Below are 18,239 nucleotides of genomic sequence, written 5' to 3' on the forward strand. Positions count from 1 at the left end.
AGAAAGTTCTAAATCTATGGTCCTGCAGAAGAGAATGACCACTAAGAAGAGAGTGAAATCAGCCTGCCCAATTCCTGGGAGGAGACTGGACAAGTCTCTCCAGAAAAATAGTATTATATATCGTGCTGAACTACTCATTAAATAAGACAGAAGATGAAAGCGTTTCTAAACACGTAACGATTAAGAATGAAAAGGAAAACAGTGGTGAATTCAAGAAGAGAGAGTATTTGTATTATTATTTTAAGGTGAAACAGACAACAATAATTAGATAAAAAAAAAGTCTTATGTAGCATTGAGCGTACATTTGGAGTTCAGATCAGGTATTTATTGCAATGATATAACTGCACATGTTAACAGAATGGGCTATCGCTGGCAACTGGTGGCTAAATTGAATCACAGAATTTAGTAAGAGAGCAGGTCAAAAGTAAAAGAAATAAGGAGAAATTGATGAACCGTGGAGCAGTAGATAGAGAAAAAGTTAAAGAAAGGAGATAGGTAACAGTTTGGGAGAAAATGGTGCAATCAAGGCTTTGAAATTCTAGATATAAAAATATCTCAAAAGGTTACACTGGATACCTACAGTTCTTCCCTGTATGTTCCTGCATGAGAAGGGAGGAAAACATTCATTAAACATTGCAAGTTTATGATATTAGGAGAGGGAAATTACTATATCATATTTTTATTTATATAGTTGTAGTTTGGGCAAAATAATTTGTTTAATATTATATCCTTGAAAACACTACATATAGTATTCCTTTTGCATTTTTGGGGGGGGTAGAGAGAGAAAGAAAAAGCAAGCACAAGATGGGGTGGGACATTGGTGGTGGTGGTGGTGACGGTATGGGAAAGAGGCAGAGGGAGGAACAGAACCCTAATTTAAGTGTGGAGCCTGATGCCAGCCTTGATCTCACAAACCTGAGATCATGAACTGAGCCAAAATCAAGAGGCGGGCATTCAACTAACTGAGCCAACCAGGCACCCCAAGATGGTATTCTATTTTATTCAAAGATGCCTTACCATCAAACTGTTTAACATATTCAAGTGTTTATAATTCACATATTTATTGAGAATCTTTTATGCATCACAAATTCTGCTAAATTCTAGTACATAGTAATGAACAAAACAGATATTCCTGTACTCACAGTGCTTCTAACACCTTACCAATTTAGGAAAAATTTAATGTATTTCTCTGGTTTCTATGATATCATATTAAACAATATTTATAGTTTATCATTTAAAAGTATATTCAATCCATTTCCTGGCTTGTAATTTTGTATATTTATTATGGTATTATTAAAATTCATAGAGATAATGTTTCATATTAAATCTCTAACACTAAATATATTAAGAACTCATAATAAACAAGCTAAATAACTACAGCATTCATTTTAGACAAAAAGAAGTATTAATTTATCAAAATAAATAGACAATTTGCTTTAGAATGTATCAGTACTGATTTAAGGAATGAAACCACCAGGTTCTATGAAACTCTGTTCAGGTGTTATTTCATTTTTGCTTTGTTAAACATATACTTCATTTTTCCATAGTCTTAAATGGTGTCAGCAAAAGGAATATGCTTATTAAAAATCTTTATAATGAGGTAATTTCCAAGAGATACATGAAGACAAACATGGAACAGAATTTGGTGTCTTTATGAACAATGAATTGATGTGGTATAAACTGTATTTTGGTGCCCAAAGAAATAAAAGCAGCTGCTTTATTCTTTTGCTTGTTTAGTAGGGATAAACTAATAATTTCTAACAAATATGAGTAATCACAAAATAACTATTAATGGAATATCTTTTAACACCGCAACATACCAAAACTGATCAATATTTTTTACAAATTGTAACACTTCAAGAGAAAATTTAAAAAGGGTATGAAGTTTAACATTGGTCTTTACACTGTTAAATATGACTATCGTTTAAATATTATAAAAACTTCTCTTAGCCTTGCATTTTGTGGTAAATTTATCAATATCCCTTCCAACTTTAAAAATTACCTTTATGTCTTATTTCTTTAAAAAACATGCATTTGTCTTATTTTAACTTTCATTTTATTTTGAAAGTAAAGAAAGCATATGATGATTTTTAATGGAATTCGTAACATTAAAATATGCCTTACCAGGTGTTTTCCTTTTTATTTTTAATTCTGTTTAATATAAGGAATTTCAGAATGACTTTTGTTAAAGGAGGTAGATATTAGACCAAACTAATGAGTGAGAAGCAACTACAGAATGTGTCAGTCATTAATAATGTCAAACACTAGGTCTTCAGCAAAAACCAATGACGACTATACCACATGTGATACATACTGTGATTCTGAATTCTTCACAGCAATCCCCACTCGCCATACATGGTGATCATTATCATTAATATTGGTTTTCAATCTTGGAATAATAAAGTAAAAATAAAGTCCTGTGATGAGTTGGACAAAATGGGTATTATTTATAAAGACAAACATATACTTAACTGCCCTCTTGTGGTCACAGAAGATTATTTGATGAATTTACTTTAATGGCCACACCACTGAAAATAGCCAAGTAACCCAGAGAAAGTCTAGATAGTTAAGATAATCTTTGTAAGAACAGAACTTGGCTCAAATAAGCCTAGAGGAAAAAATCAATTGCTCTTTCATATTTTATAATCTGAGTATATAATTCAAAAATAAATTATTGGGCATAAATTATGACTGATATCTACTAGAAAAACATGTTTTAATCCCAACTTTGTGTTCAGTCAAGAGGGAGATATTTGACTTTAAAATATTTTACACATCTTTCAGCTAAATTAAAGATACAAACATTAAAGCTAACACTTAGGACATCATTAAGATTTGTGATACTCTCCAGGGCATCATGCATCAACAAAAGCATCTGTAAATAAGCTATTTCCTTCTTGAACTGAGTCTTGGTGAATGTCTTTTAAAATAATAATTTCAGAAGGCCACTAAGAGTTGTGTAGCATAGAAATTACAGAAGTGAAGTACAGGATAGAATGGATGTGAAAATAATGAGAAAAGTTGTATCTTCTTTCTGTTTCTGAATGGATCTATGAAAGATGAGTTATAACGTTTTCATTGTATTTTATCCTGTGAAAATCCATTGCCATGGATTTCTAAAGTAGACTTCCTGGTATTTTTTTTTTAATTATTTATTTATTTGACAGACAGAGATCACAAGTAGGCAGAGAGGCAGGCAGAGAGAGAGGAGGAAGCCGACTCCCTGCTGAGCAGAGAGCCTGACGCGGGGCTGGATCCCAGGACCCTGAGATCATGACCTGAGCTGAAGGCAGAGGCTTAACCCACTGAGCCACCCAGGTGCCCCCTGGTATTTTTATATTAATGTGATAAAACTATAAATGAGAACAAATACCCAGTGAGGACAGATTAACACTAACTCAATTAACATGTTATGATAAAATGAACAATTACCCAATTCCTTATTATATGTTAAGTCACCCGCCAAATGATTTTAAGGTAAGCCTTATTTCACTTTTCTTAAGGCTTTTTAAACAACCAGATATAAATTTAAACATCCAGAGACAAACTGAATTAACAACATTTTCAGTCATTAAATAAGCTATAGTATTAAAGAGTCATAAAAAGAATATCAATATTTTTAAATATTTAATTATTTATTTAAGAGAGAGTGAGATAGTATGTGCACACACTAGTGAGCAGGGGGAGGAGCAGAGGGGGGAAATTCTCAAGTAGACTCCCCACTAAGCGTGGAGCCAGATGCGGGGCTCAATCCCAGGACCCTGAGATCATGACCTAGGTGAAATCAAGAGTTAGACGCTTAACTGACTGAGCCCATCTAGGGTCCCCAAGACTATCAATATGTTGATAAAGTAGCTAGAAATTTAGAATAGTATTAATATTATTGTTCAAGATAAAGGTACTGAATAATTTAAAATCATATGAGAAAAGCATTTCTGATAATCAGGTGAATTCATAACAGATAATGTCGAATAAATCATACATTTAGAGTTTAAAATCCCTATAAAGTGCCTTTAGGGCCCCATGAAGATAACATTCATGCCAATCAAGCACATCTTCTTTATAATGGGCACTGAGATAGCAATAACATGGAGAACAATTCCTATAAAACAAAATTTAAATGTTAATAAACTGTGCACCTAGCCCATCAGGTTTCATCCTTGTCTAGACTGGGCAATTTAAAGCCACTTGGTCAAGTCGTGAAGTCCAGCCTGATCACTGATTGGGCAGGTCCTATGTCTGGATGGCAATTTCAATACAGTGACTACAATTGCAGAAATCTCTGATTATTCATTATCCATTTCCCCAGCCCAATCCAGGCTGTTTAGAGCTTTGAATTTAGAGAATATGTGGATTCAGAAATACACCTTGGTTTTCTGGCTTCTTGACAGAGGGGAGATCATTACTTCGTGCTTTTGTGCTCTTGTGCATTTTGCATTCCCCCTCCTCTACACAAAACATCGCCAGTCCATTTAAGAATTACCAATTGTATTGTATCTCAAATCTCCTTAAGCCAGAAGTGTGGTATTACAGGCTTTTACTCTAACAGTGAATGTGCTTCAGCCAGCAGAAAACCTTCAGCTATCAGTCCTTTACAGAACCAGCTGAAGAGAGAGCCCAAGAGCAGCCAGATCCAACCACTGGTCAATCCAAGTATATAAAGGCCCAAACCCCTAGCCCCAGCCTGGGGCATCCTAGCTTCAGGCTAGCTGAAACCTTTGTTAAATGAAACTGCACCGCAACTCAACTTGACCCTCTGCCTACTCCTGCCTTCTTCCCTCCCATTCCAGAGATGGTGATGCCCAAATCACTCATTAATACATATCTTATGTATTATTCACTATCTTGGGGAGTAGAACCCGTGAAAATATTGTTAAGGGTCTATAAAATTGCTCAGGGCAGACATTGAAAACTGACAATCTTGGGCTAAATTTGGTTTTGTTTCACCCACAAGGCAGTCAAAGACATGATCCAATTGCCAATATTAATAGAGGACTATCTCAGATAAAACCCCACATATCCAGATTCTCTTTTGCCTAGCCCCATGAATACATACATAACAATCACTAAGCAGCAGCTGTCCCCTCCCCACTAAAGAAAAGTATCCTCTCACACTGACACCATGTCTTGTTTCACAGCTATTTCCACCATTTATTTCACTTGCAATTCTTCTGCATTTTGAGTTATGTGAGGATCATGTTATTTACCTTTTAGACAAAGATATTGGGAATAAAACACCCAGTACAGTTCCAGGTGTGCAGTGGATACTTGTTATGGCCCAAATTGTGCCCCTCTCACCCCAATTTACATGTTGAAGCCTTAACCCCAGTGTAATGGCATTTGGAGATGGGTCCTTTGGGACATAATTAGGCTTAGATGAGGTCATGAGGTAATGACCTCCTAAAAAGAGATACCAGAGAGACTAGGCTAGGTTTAAAAGTCAGGTAGGGGGGCGCCTGAATGGCTAAGTGGGTTGAGCCTCTGACTTCGGCTCAGGTCATGATCTCGGGGTCCTGGGATCAAGTCCCGCATCGGGCTCTCTGCTTGACAGGAAGCCTGCTTTCTCCTCTCTCTCTCTGCCTGCCTATCTACCTACTTGTGACCTCTCTCTGTCAAATAAATAAATAAAATCTTAAAAAAAAAAAAAAGTTAGGTAGGAAACAGGTGAGTCCAAAAGTAAGGCAATGTCCTGGAATTTATGAGAGATTAACAAATGAAACTCATATTTGGAAGAGGAAAATTTTTTTCAATGATTTCTATGTGTTAAATGTTAATTTTATTTCATGTTTACTTAATGTGCCCATTACAAATTCAAGTTTAAATAATAAGAAGAAATGTTTTTATAGGGAGCATTTCAGAATCTCTGATTATTTCGATGATAATGATTCTTTCTCAGGCCAGAAAAAGGAACAAACTGCTACCATATGGTAGCAACTACTCTAAATTCCTGGACATTTTTTTCCTGAAATAATCATTAGTCAATAGAAGATGTTCTTTGCCAATTCAAGCTTATCTCAGCATCGGAGGGGAAAAACAGAAGTTACAACGTTCCTACATGTATCCTTTGTCTGATATTTAATAGCAAATAAACTTTATATTACCATTGTTTTAAATAACACAATTGGAATTATGCTTGATAAGAAAAGAAATGTTTACAGAAATAAAGACATCTAAAATAAATTTTTTATTAAAATAATTGTTTTTAAAAATACGTATTTTAAATTAAAATCCACTCTTTCATACTTTCTCACACTCCATGACACAATAATCACATATTGAGAATATGGCAAAACTTTTTAAGTATTCCACCCTTGAAAATATGAGAAATGCTGCCAAATCATGTCACATTAATACACTGTCACATCTGTAGAAGTCTTTGCTGAGAAACATCTTCAGAGTTTGTTACAATATCTTTCCAAGAAAGAACATAATGTCAAATTGATAATGCTACACAATGTTAGCTTTCTACCTATTCTTATTTTCTTCTTTGCTAATAGAATCCCATTTTGTCTGATTTTATACTGAGGGTCCAGGCCACACCCTGGGTCAACAATCATGGTCAGTCTAGTCCATGTATAACCATTCTATGACCTGATTTTCTAGCTGCAGTTCTAAGTGGGGTTATCATATGATTCTATTATTGTCAATAAAAACCTAAGTGTACTTAGTTGTAGTCAGTGATTTAAGGTCCCTTGGAAAGCTTCCCCCATCTCAATAAAGAGGATGGATGCAGCTGGTACAGTCCTTTTGCCTTTCCTCATCCTCTTGCTTTGATCTGGGTTATGATCTTTGTTGCTGAGACAGTCTGCTGCCTAGCAAAACCAAATCATTCCACTTTTATTTTTAAATAACAGCCAATTCTTATAAACAACTTAGTATACATCGAATAGCATGCTATGTGCTTTATTTGCATTTTACCTTATGGAATCTCAATAACCCAAACAGTAGATATAAATATTGCTTATCCTTGTATATAAGGACAGTGAAGTTGAGTGAGAAAAACATTGGCTTGCCTATGGTCACAAAGCTACTCAGTGGAAAAGCTTGGATGTGAATCCAAAATCATCTGATACTAATAAGATGATCTTATGCATCATAATCTCATGCTTCCTTGTATTTACACAGAAAATGCCCCTTGCTCAAGAAACACATAAAGTCTCTGAATCATAAATAAATTAATAGACTGTATTTCTGCGGCAGCTTATATTCACTGTAATTTTGTATGAGTGAGTAGCATCCTCATTAAGAGCTACTAGTAAATCTAAACAGTTTTTCTCTAGTTTGAGAAATTTCTGATGATCATCAGTTGCAGCCAATGCCCAAAATACATCCCAGAAACCAGGCTTTTTCTTGGGGACCAGTCTGGATTCCATTTTAACTGTGGTTCTGGAGGAATGCAAGATCCCACAGGACCTTAAGTACATCCCCCAGGGGCTACCCTATTGAAATGCTTTGCTAAAATGAGATGCTTTGTTAATAAATGATATGTTAATATGAGTTGAGAATTTTTCCTCAGTTAAGCCAGCAAAGACAGGGAATGTTTATCAGGATGCATGAAAATGCACAGAAGTGGCCACAGCTACTACTATTCCTATACCTTGTTTCCATCTGCCCTTCCAGATCCACCCCCACATTTCATAGCCATTCTCTGCCTTGATGGATGCACCTATATAGGCCACAGCACAAAGCTCCTTTTCCCACTGGAATCCTGTTATGTTTAACCAATGGGGATAGTCAACAGAGATGAGAAGGAAGATGATGCAAGGTTTTATTTCCCTGGCTCCTTTAACATGCATTGTCTCTGGTTAGATACATATAGAACACTAAAATTCCTATCAAGTTCACTTTCTGTACAAGGTAAATTCTTCTCTTACTTGTCTATTCAGACCTAATAAAGGTAACAGCTCTAATATGGCCAAAAACCTTGTGATTCCCTTCATTTCACCCATACCTCTGAAAATAGTCTCTGTTAAACCCTTCTTGACTTATCAAAATTGTGTGGCTGTCTGTCCCCCCCACCAACACACACACACCGCAGGGTCTCTAATTGACATGGTTACAGACACTATACTCATAGTTCGAAAAGCAGAAAAGAACTAATCAAAGGATGCTGAGATGTTGAAGAACAAGTACCAAGAATAAATGTCAATGTGTAAATGTGTCTGTCGCTTTCTTTCTTTCTTTCTTTTTTTAATGTAATTGCAGCCATCAGAAAAGGGTTGAAATAGTTTACACATTTTGAATTACCTCAGTATTAGGAAAATACTAGAAGAAAAAGTAAGTAAAGATACTACAGAAAAATACAGTAGCATTTCTTTGTTGCATTTCATTTTGTATGCATTATTTAAAGACAAATTTCAATAAAATATTTTATATTAAATTAAATTATATTGTTGAAATTGAGGTACAATGTCTTCAGAAAATGTCTACATTTTCAGAAAATGTCTACAATTCAGAAAAAGTCCACAAAATTGTGCTATTTACAATAGAGTAGATCCCTCTGACCCTACCTTCAACTATAGTATTTACTAAAATAGGTATTTACTTAAAGTTAAACACTTAAAAACATTCTTTTGGGAGGCTATTGAGTATTAGTGATGACAAAATGCATTTGTCAGCCTAATATTCTTAAACAACTTGCAAAAATAAAGGTAAATAGGACTAACTGTTCTACTAATAATATGACTGGTGGCAGACTATAATCATCTTTAGTATGATATATTTAGAATCTCAAAATTTTCTAACTCTCCATTCTCTAAAACTTCCTAATACAAAATTTTTGCTATATGCCTCAATTACTGTGCTTGTCAGATAATGATTAACAAGAAATTATGGGTGATGAATGAATACCAAACTAAAATCGGTATTATTTACTGAGAATTGTTTCAATTTAAATTTCAATTTGCTATTCTAACTCAAACTCCAGAAATTACAATAATAAATAAGAGTTTAGTAAAGTGGAATATATTTCATTAGCAGACTGAAAATATTAAATATAAATGACACTCAAATGCCTCCAGTAAACTCTACAAGTCTTTGGTATAAAACAAGGATTTCACAATTAAGGAAATAAGAAATTTTACTTACATAACCTCATGTTTTAAAAAACGCATCTTTTACACATGTGATTTTCTAATTAAAACTGTATCCTCGGTGTGCCTGGGTGGCTCAGTGGGTTAAACCTCTGCCTTCGGCTCAGGTCATGATCTCGGGTTCAGGGAGCCTACTTCCCCCCACTCTCTCTGCCTGCCTCTCTGCCTACTTGTGCTATCTCTCTGTCAAATATATAAATAAAATCTTAAAAAAAAAAAAAAACCTGTATCCTAGAGTGCTATGTTATCTATATATTTTTCCCTACCACAGTTCATTATGTTATATTCACATTTATACCTCTAGCACATAGCCTAAAACAACCTACACTAGGCATTATACAAATTTCTCTCTTGATGACAGGTTTGCTTTCCTTACCCTGAATACAGTCTTTTGTTTTCACTTATAATTAGTTCATCGAAATTCTTCAATATATATACATTTATATATGCATATATAGACACTCATATAGATTTATCTTTCCACTTGCTAAACAGTTTTGAATTATATATCTTCAGTTTATAATATCTGATTTCTACAATTTATATTTGCATTGTTCTTATTCTCCTACACATGTGTTTAGTAAATATTTTATTTATCATGTATGAGCCAAAAAAGGTGTGTGAAAGTATAAACTCTCATCTGCTTTTTACTTTTCTTAAGAAGTGAAAGCTGGGCGCTTGGGTGGTTCACTGGGTTAGGGCCTCTGTCTTCTGCTCAGGTCATGATCCCGGGGTCCTGGGATCGAGCCCCGTATCAGGCTCTCTGCTCAGCGGGGAGCTGCTTCCCTTCCTCTCTCTCGGCCTGCCTCTCTGTCTACTTGTGATCTCCATCTGTCAAATAAATAAATAAATAAAATCTTAAAAAAAAATAAAAAAGAAGCGAAAGCTGCCTTTCAAGCTGGAACAGCCATCTCCCAATAATTGGCCAAAATGATTATCACAAAGGAAAGAGGAGAAGCACCTGCTGCTGTATGTTCTCTAGGTTTTTAGGAAACAAGGAGTCATTCGTTAGGCCACATATATGCAAATATACAAGAAAGATTATTTTGTAGACATCAGGGAATGGGCTCTAGTCAAAAAGAAATGCAAAACAAAAAAACAAAAAAGAAAAAGAAATGCCCCCAAATGTTACCATGGCAAAACTGGCAGAGTTTACCACTCAGCGTGTCACTAACATTGTTGTAAACAAACCAGTTAAGAACAAGATCCTTGCCAAGAAAATTAATGTACACATTGAGCATAGTAAGCACTCCGAGAGAGGAGACAGTTTCCTGAAGCCTGTAAAGGAAACTGATCAGAAAAAGAAGGAAGTCAAGAAAAAGGTATTTGGGTTCAATTGAACCACCAGCCTGCCCCACCCAGACAAGTACATTTTGTGAGAACCAAAGAAAAGGAACTTGAGCTGTTGGAACTATTCCCTAAAAACTAATGGCATGATAGGTGGGGTGGGTGGGGAGAAGCTAACATTTTCTTTCTATCATTTAGTTAAACTAGCTTATTTGGTGGTTTTCACAGCATGTAGTTTTTCATCTGACCTTCAGATGAGTACTTCACTAAATGTAGCAAAATACCTTTTTTTAATTCCTCCCTAAGAATGGCTTAATATGCTGGCACATTAGATGCTTTTAGTTATATTTTTCCTGTTTCTATTTAATTGTATAGGTGATACTAAAAAGAACTTGAGCCCCCTACTGTGCACATTATAAATGCCAACTGGCAACATATTAGTAAATAAATTTAGATGTCTAATTTTATTATAATATATAATAATTTGCTGCCTTAAGTAAAATGCTGGTAAGCTATGGTCTCTGTTGTGAAATCTAAGATATGTGATATTCATGGCCTTGAACATAAATCATTTCCTTTTTATTGATCTGTATCAATATACCTTTAAAACAATATCTTGCCTAAGGAGTGATTATTATTATCAATTCAAGTATAAATGGAACACCAATTCATAAATTAATGACTACAAATTTCTTTAGACAACAGTTAGCATTTACTATTTGCAAAAACAAAGATACACCATTTCTATTTTTTTCTAAGTATGCCCCTTATTTTTTTTCTTATATTCAAACCATTCTGACATTTACGAAAGTGAAATTAAAACTGAACAGATATTTGAAACTGGGAAGAGTACAATCTCATAACAAGCACATTCTCATGGGAAGTTAATCACAAATACCAAAAATTGCTGGTAAAAATAATGAGCTTTAAATACTCACAGACAATGAGAGAAGCAGATCCCTGTATATTTTAATATTCTAGAAATATTAACTAACTAAATAAATAAAACTAAATAATTTAATAGTGGATACACAGAAGTCGATGGCTGCAAAAACATGTGTCTGAATAACTTTATATTAGTCTGGAGTAAGCGTACGTATTTCTGATGCTTTACCTACTGTGTTATCTAAGATGAAAACCATCAGGATATGTCTTCTCATGGCAAGTCTCTGGACTCTGTATCTGTATTATATCAAAAAGCCTTCCCATACAAATGATACTATGTGAAGCTTTAAAAAATGCTTCATACATTTTTCATGTTTGTAAAAATGAAAAACTCAAGAGGGGAAAAATGGATTTTTTGGTTAGCATATTTTTTGAGCAAAGAATAGATTTCAGCACACTTCCTACTGGGAAAACAGTAATTACTTAAGTTGGCAGCACACATCTGGCATAATAAAGATGGGAATATAAAAGTCCTTGATGTAACCCAAGTGTTTATCAGTTTTTAGAACACTCCTGTTCTTGTCAGACCCAAGGAAATATTTAATTAGGAATTGGCTCTCTTCTCAACTTCACCAACGCAAAGGGGCTGTCCTCTTTATCCTCCCGGGTGCTAAAGAGCTCAGTAGCATAAATAGCATCATATTCTATTTCCCAAATATCTCCATTAGTAACTAGATAGGATGGTAAGTCAAATCCTTTAGTTTTGGGATAAGAAAAATAAAATCTGCAGTTACAGAAATGTAAGTTCTCCTCACACTAGTATGCTTTCAAGAATTTGGAAATTCTCCATAATATTTTGGCTCCTGTCCTTTTGGGAGTGCTTTTAGCTGGCTGATACATAGCAATATAATTCCATATGGATCTGCCCCCCCCAATACACAAACCAGAGAACAGTGCAGATCTCTAGATGTGCCCAAACATTACTGATATCCCCAGATTATTATAGTGTTTTTAAGTTCATTAAATATTTTTACTATTTAAGAGTGAATTGAATCTCTATTGCCAAAGTAATCCAATTTTATTATTTTAAAAATCCAAACAGTGCATACATGGAAAAAACTGAAACTCCCCCTGGAACACTCCACACCCACTCTCAAGGAAGAGATAATTGTCACAATTGACATTTAATCTTTAATCTTCGCTTCAAAGCTTACAAGTCTACTTTTAATTTCACAATATGTCATGTACATCTTCCTATGGTAATAAATATAAAACCTCTTTATTTGTTTTAATGGAAACACATTACCACACTCTTTGGATGTATCTTAACTTATCTGAACAATTATTTATTACCGATATTTGTTCTCTCCAATTTTCTGCTTTTACCTATAATGCAATGTTGAACTATTATGATATGCAGAAGAGAAGAAACGTATTTGGTAATAATACATAGCACACACTGAACCCGTTCGTTTTAAATTATGTTATTTTATTTGATGAGTTGGTGTGTGGACCTCTTTTTGAGGCAGTACTTTTATTATCTTACAGATGAGAAAATGCACTTCAGAGAATATAAGCGAATTAAGTAATAGTAAGTTTCTAACTGGGAATCCAACCCTTCGCACTATAGGGTAACTGTCTCTTGACTAGATATTCCATTAAGCGATAGGCAAAGTGAGCATCAAGTAAAGACACTGAAAAAAATCAAGTGATAAAGGATTTTTTTTAATCTGTTCAAGTGAATGAGTTAACCATTTCCCAGATTTGTAAATAAATTGCTCTTCCTTCATTAGTAAATGCAAATGAGTACTGGTGGGCACCGGATTATTAGTAAGATACAGTCCTGCCACCTTGTGTACTTTGTTAATAGTTCTAATGCAGGATAGCCATAATACATATTTTCTATTAAAAATGAGAACCAGGACTAGTTAAAAAAAATGAGAACCAGAAAACATATATAACAGGAAACAGTAAGTAATTCCGTCAAATTTGCACGTACCATTTTCTTCTTAAAGTTAGTATTTATTTGCTTCTTTTCATATTATAAGAATGTTTGAAATGTACAAATCTTTTGTGATTAGAAACATAATTCAATTAACATTTATAAAAAGAACTTTGTCATTTTTTAAAGGTTAATTTATTTGTTTGAGAGAAAAAGAGAGCATGTACCCGTGGAGGGGGAGGGGCAGAAAGAGAGAGTCTTACGCAGACTCCACTTTGAGCGCCCTACTGCAGGCAGGGCTCCATTCCTCCGCGTGGAGATCACAACCTGAGCCAACACCAAGACTGGGGCGCTTAACTGACGGGGCCACCCAGGCACCCCTCATAAAAAGAACTTTAGCACAAAGCTAATACAATATTTGATTAAAGCTATTTTTGAAAAAAAAAAATGTGTTAACTTAAGGATCACTCAGGTATCACTGAGAGTTAACACTGCTTCAGAGATTACTGCCCTTTAAATTAAATACAAAGAGAGCTCCTGTCAATTATCTCAATGTTAAAAGTGAAGGATAAGCTCAACAGTATACTTCGATATTATCAATAAATCAGAGGTCTCAGGTAATTTCCACATGGCTAGCATGCAAAGAAGTATAAAAAGGTAGTCATATAGCAAAGTATAAAACATACTGCTAGCTGAAAATTTGTCTAAAAGTTAATATTTAAGTTAATATCTTAGTTTTATGCTTGTTATTCTTATATCTTAATCTTTATGAAATGTTTGTGTTGGGGTACAAGCCTTCTATTTGCCATTGTAGCTAAGTATAATAAAATAACACACCAATCAATTCATTTAACATTCAGCATTTCACATGTACCTGCACTGTGCTTAGATGCTGAGGATGTGAGAGTGAATTAGATATAGTCATTATCTTTATAATGCTTAAAGTCTAATGATGATGAGATATAAGGACATATGCAATTTATATATTACAAGTAGACACTGAAAGAAGTACATGATATCCTGGGTGTCCAGGTGAGGAGTACCTAATACACTTTGGTGATATTCATAAGGCTCTCCAAGAGGAAGTGAAACCTGAAGGATGCACTGGAGATTTGCTGAGACAAAAAAATGCTTAGGGGAGAGAGACTGGGTAGAGAAGAAAGTACTGTGGCTAAAAGAAAAGTGAAAAAAGTCATCTTCAGGGAACAGAGGATCAGTAAAACTGGTACAAAATATGAATAGAAGTGAAAAATGATGCTTAAGTGGAAAGCAAAGACCAAATCTTCCTGGCTCTTGCAAGCCACGTAAAGTGCTTTGGACTTTGCACTGAGAATAACAGCAAGACACTGACAAATATACCATGCATTCCAGCATCACACCTCTTCGTGAGAAACTGCATTTCCAGAATTTGATATATATATACATATATGTGTATATGTATGCCAAGTGGTTAAAGTTGTATGCTATTAAATATTTATTAAATGCCTATGTATATCTGATACATATAAAATATATATCACATTATATTTTAATTATGATATAAAATTCCATTTAATTAGTAACCAAAACAATGTAAAATATACTAAAAACACCACATACACTTCCTAGAAGAATGATTCTATAGATTTCTTTTTTTTTTTTTAAAGATTTTATTTACTTATTTGACAGAGAGAGAGATCACAAGTAGACAGAGAGGCAGGCAGAGAGGGGGAAGGAGGCTCCCCGCTGAGCAGAGAGCCCAATGAGGGGCTCGATCCCAGGATCCTAAGATCGATCCCAGGACCTTGAGATCATGACCTGAGCCAAAGGCAAAGGCTTAACCCACTGAGCTACCCAGGTGCCCCTAGAAGAACGATTCTAGGTAGAATACAAGGAAATGGGATAAACCTGCCTTACAATGATCATGAGATCACCACTCTCCATGAAAGAAGTGAACCACATCCTTAAAAGCAAAAGCGGAAATTTCCCAGAAAAGAGGATATTCTGCTTCAAGAACGTAACATAGAAATCCTGCCTGAGTTTTCAGCCCGCCAGCAACGCCCTATGGATTATGACAGCCCCAGTATTGGTGAGCCAAATCCTTAAAACAGATAACAGAAATACCTATAAATACTTATAAATTTATATTTTATAAATAAATTATAAATACCTATATATAATAAATTATAAATACCTATACTTAGTAGTTCTTAATTAGCAGTTCTTCCTGATAAATAAACAGCCCTTCCTCTCTTTAACTCCTCACTGGTTACTTCTCCCCTGGTATCCAACCTACATTTTTCAAATTAAAAACGGGAATGATTAAGCTCTAAAAAAAAGTAAAAGTAAAATACAAATACATACAAAGGATCTAGATGGTTTTGATAATAATATAGCAACTTTTGCTAAGTGACCCCACTACTCTTCGTCAGCAGCTCTAAAATCCTGGAGAGGGCTGCTAGCCCCCTTCCTCTGCCTGCCACGTCCAGGAGTTGCCAAGATTTATTGAATCTACGTGTAAAGCCTCTTCATACTATTTTTCTTTTATTCTCTATTCAAATTTGGGTACTTTTTTCCTTATCTCAGTGGTCTCCAAACATCAATCTCCTTTTCAATCCTTTGCACACTTACCTGGAACATTATCTGGGAGTACTGCCTCCATCCCTAACCGTTTCTTATGCAATGATTATTGTACTGTAACCTTACCGATACAATGATTATTTATCATGCAATGATTATTTATCAATGGTATTTATCATTCAAATATTACTATATTAATATTCTCTCCCAGGCCTTTTACCTGGGCTGCCTTACCTGGTTCTCTTACTTTCTTTTCAATCATACTGCTATGCAATATCCAAAATGGTTCTATAGACACATGCAGTACAGAGTCCTATGTGTATACCCGACACACTCCCATCACTTGCCAATGCTTCTTCTCCTAGCCCAGGTATATTAAATTCTGTTTCATGGCCTAACTTGAATTCAAACAGTTCGATGAATGCTTTCCTGAAACACCCCGTTTTTCATGTCTACCCCAAGCTGAAAGCAATCTCCTTTCAGGAAATTCCTTTTATTCTGGTTTCTTTTATGGCACTTATTTCTGCATTGTATGTGACAATCTTCCGAGCAGACAAAGTTAGTGGAAGGAGAAGTTTCACTTTTATTTTTTCCATATTACAGACATTTACTAAACATTTAGAGAATGAAATATTATATTGAGATGCAGGTAACTGGTCAGTAGAGACCATGTCTTGCTAAATCGCTATCTGATTAATATTTATTGAAAGAAGCATTACAGGTGAAAATGCAGTGAAGGTGACACCAGTGTGTGGTCTGTGAAAAATGTCCATAGTATGCAACACATAACATACACTATATAACAGATATCCATAGGACTATGTATCATAAAGTGTGCTGCAAAGGCTGTTGGAATTGGATCCAGTGTGGGCATTTATTTGGCAAACAAATTTTGGGTTTAAACCAGATAAATTAAATTTTGATTCAGAAGCCAAGAACATGGCTCAGAAAACTGCCTATTATGGATTCTTGCTCATTCTCCTCTCTCAAGAATTCTTCTGAACATTACAAGGGGAGCACTTACTGAAGGAGAACATACCAGTATATACCTTTAAATGATATTAAACATTGTTAAAGAAGTGTTACTATGACTGTAATTCTTTTCTTAATTTATTCTGTTTACCATGACAAAAATATTAATGGGGGTTTCCCGGTTCCCAATACTCACTAGAGGACAAGTCACATTAAGTTGTCATGCTAAAACCCAAGGACCCAGAGTCTCAGAATTTGTGGGAACCATTTATAATGATTGGCATTGAGCTTGCTAGCTACTTCCAGTCATCAGTCCCAGGGCTGCAACCTGAGCCAACTTCCATTCTCTGCCTGTCCTTCGAAACTGTTAGTGAAAAGAACAGTTCTGTGTGTTTTTACCATGTGGGACACCTGTGTGTTTGTGCTGTTGCTGTATAGGTTCACAAATGACAGACATGTAGGCCGTGGAAAATGAGTGATGCACAGGTAACAGCAGCTTTCAAGAGCTGACGGAAACAGACTGCAGAGCCTGAGCGTGGAGTGGAGCGTTCAGCTGCTAATCCACACAAGCTACCTTCCTTTGCCCTTAGCTGCAGGAGAGTCCTGTGCACTACCAATTCTGTCCTATAGGAGATTCAGACTAGGCTTCTTCAAAGTCTTCTTCACGACCATTATGAGACGCTTTCTAGCCTCCAAATGATACCCCAGAGTGACTGTCCTTGTCTTTTCCTTATTTCCTGAAATATGGGAATGCACATCACACACCAACTTGAGCCTTGTTCATTAGTTCATTTCAGCTCTGTCTTCGCTAAAACATAAAATTATAAGTTTTCTAAGAAATGGCCTTATTTACTTGAAGATTCATTTAAAAAAGAACAAGTCAGTAAATGTATCTTTTTTTTTTTTTAAAGATTTTATTTATTTATTTGACAGAGAAAGAGATCACAAGTAGGCAGAGAGAGGCAGGCAGAGAGAAAGAGAGGGGGAAGCAGGTTCCCTGCTGCACAGAAAGCCCGGTGTAGGGCTTGATCCCAGGACCCTGAGATCATGACCTGAGCCAAAGGCAAAGGCTTAACCCACTGATCCACCCAGGAGCTCCTAAACATATCTTTTTAAATAACATGCTAGTGAGGTACATTTTTGTCCCTGCTTAGAAATCAAATGGCACAGAGTGGACCTTTCGCAAATCCTTTTCCTCTGAATTAAGATCAATTTGTAAAGCCACGTGGAATTTAGAATCAAATTCTTATACCTAGAAGTCATCTTTAGTTTGGAATCATTCTCTAGATTAAGATCAGTGAGAGTATATCTGATAATGTTTATCAGATATGTACCTTAGAGAGAGAACTACGGTATTTTCCTTTCATTGACTTTGTTTTCTGAATGGTTTTTCTATTCAGAATTCTAAGTTCTAGAGTTTTGGTAAGTCTAGGACACAAGTTTATGTTCCTTTTTTCCCTATTTCTCACAAACGGTACATGCTTGAGTTTAGTTAGTTCATA

General features: G+C 35.2%; 1 protein-coding gene across 4 annotated transcripts in view; it reads right to left on the reverse strand.

Annotated features, from left to right (window-relative positions):
- Positions 1–18,239, reverse strand: part of CCSER1 (coiled-coil serine rich protein 1) — a 728,492-nt gene that overhangs the window by 334,509 nt on the left and 375,744 nt on the right. The window lies entirely within an intron of this gene.

Source organism: Lontra canadensis, unplaced genomic scaffold, assembly GCF_010015895.1.
Source record: "Lontra canadensis isolate GAN:19392208 unplaced genomic scaffold, GSC_riverotter_1.0 scaffold1, whole genome shotgun sequence".
Taxonomy (NCBI): domain Eukaryota; kingdom Metazoa; phylum Chordata; class Mammalia; order Carnivora; family Mustelidae; genus Lontra; species Lontra canadensis.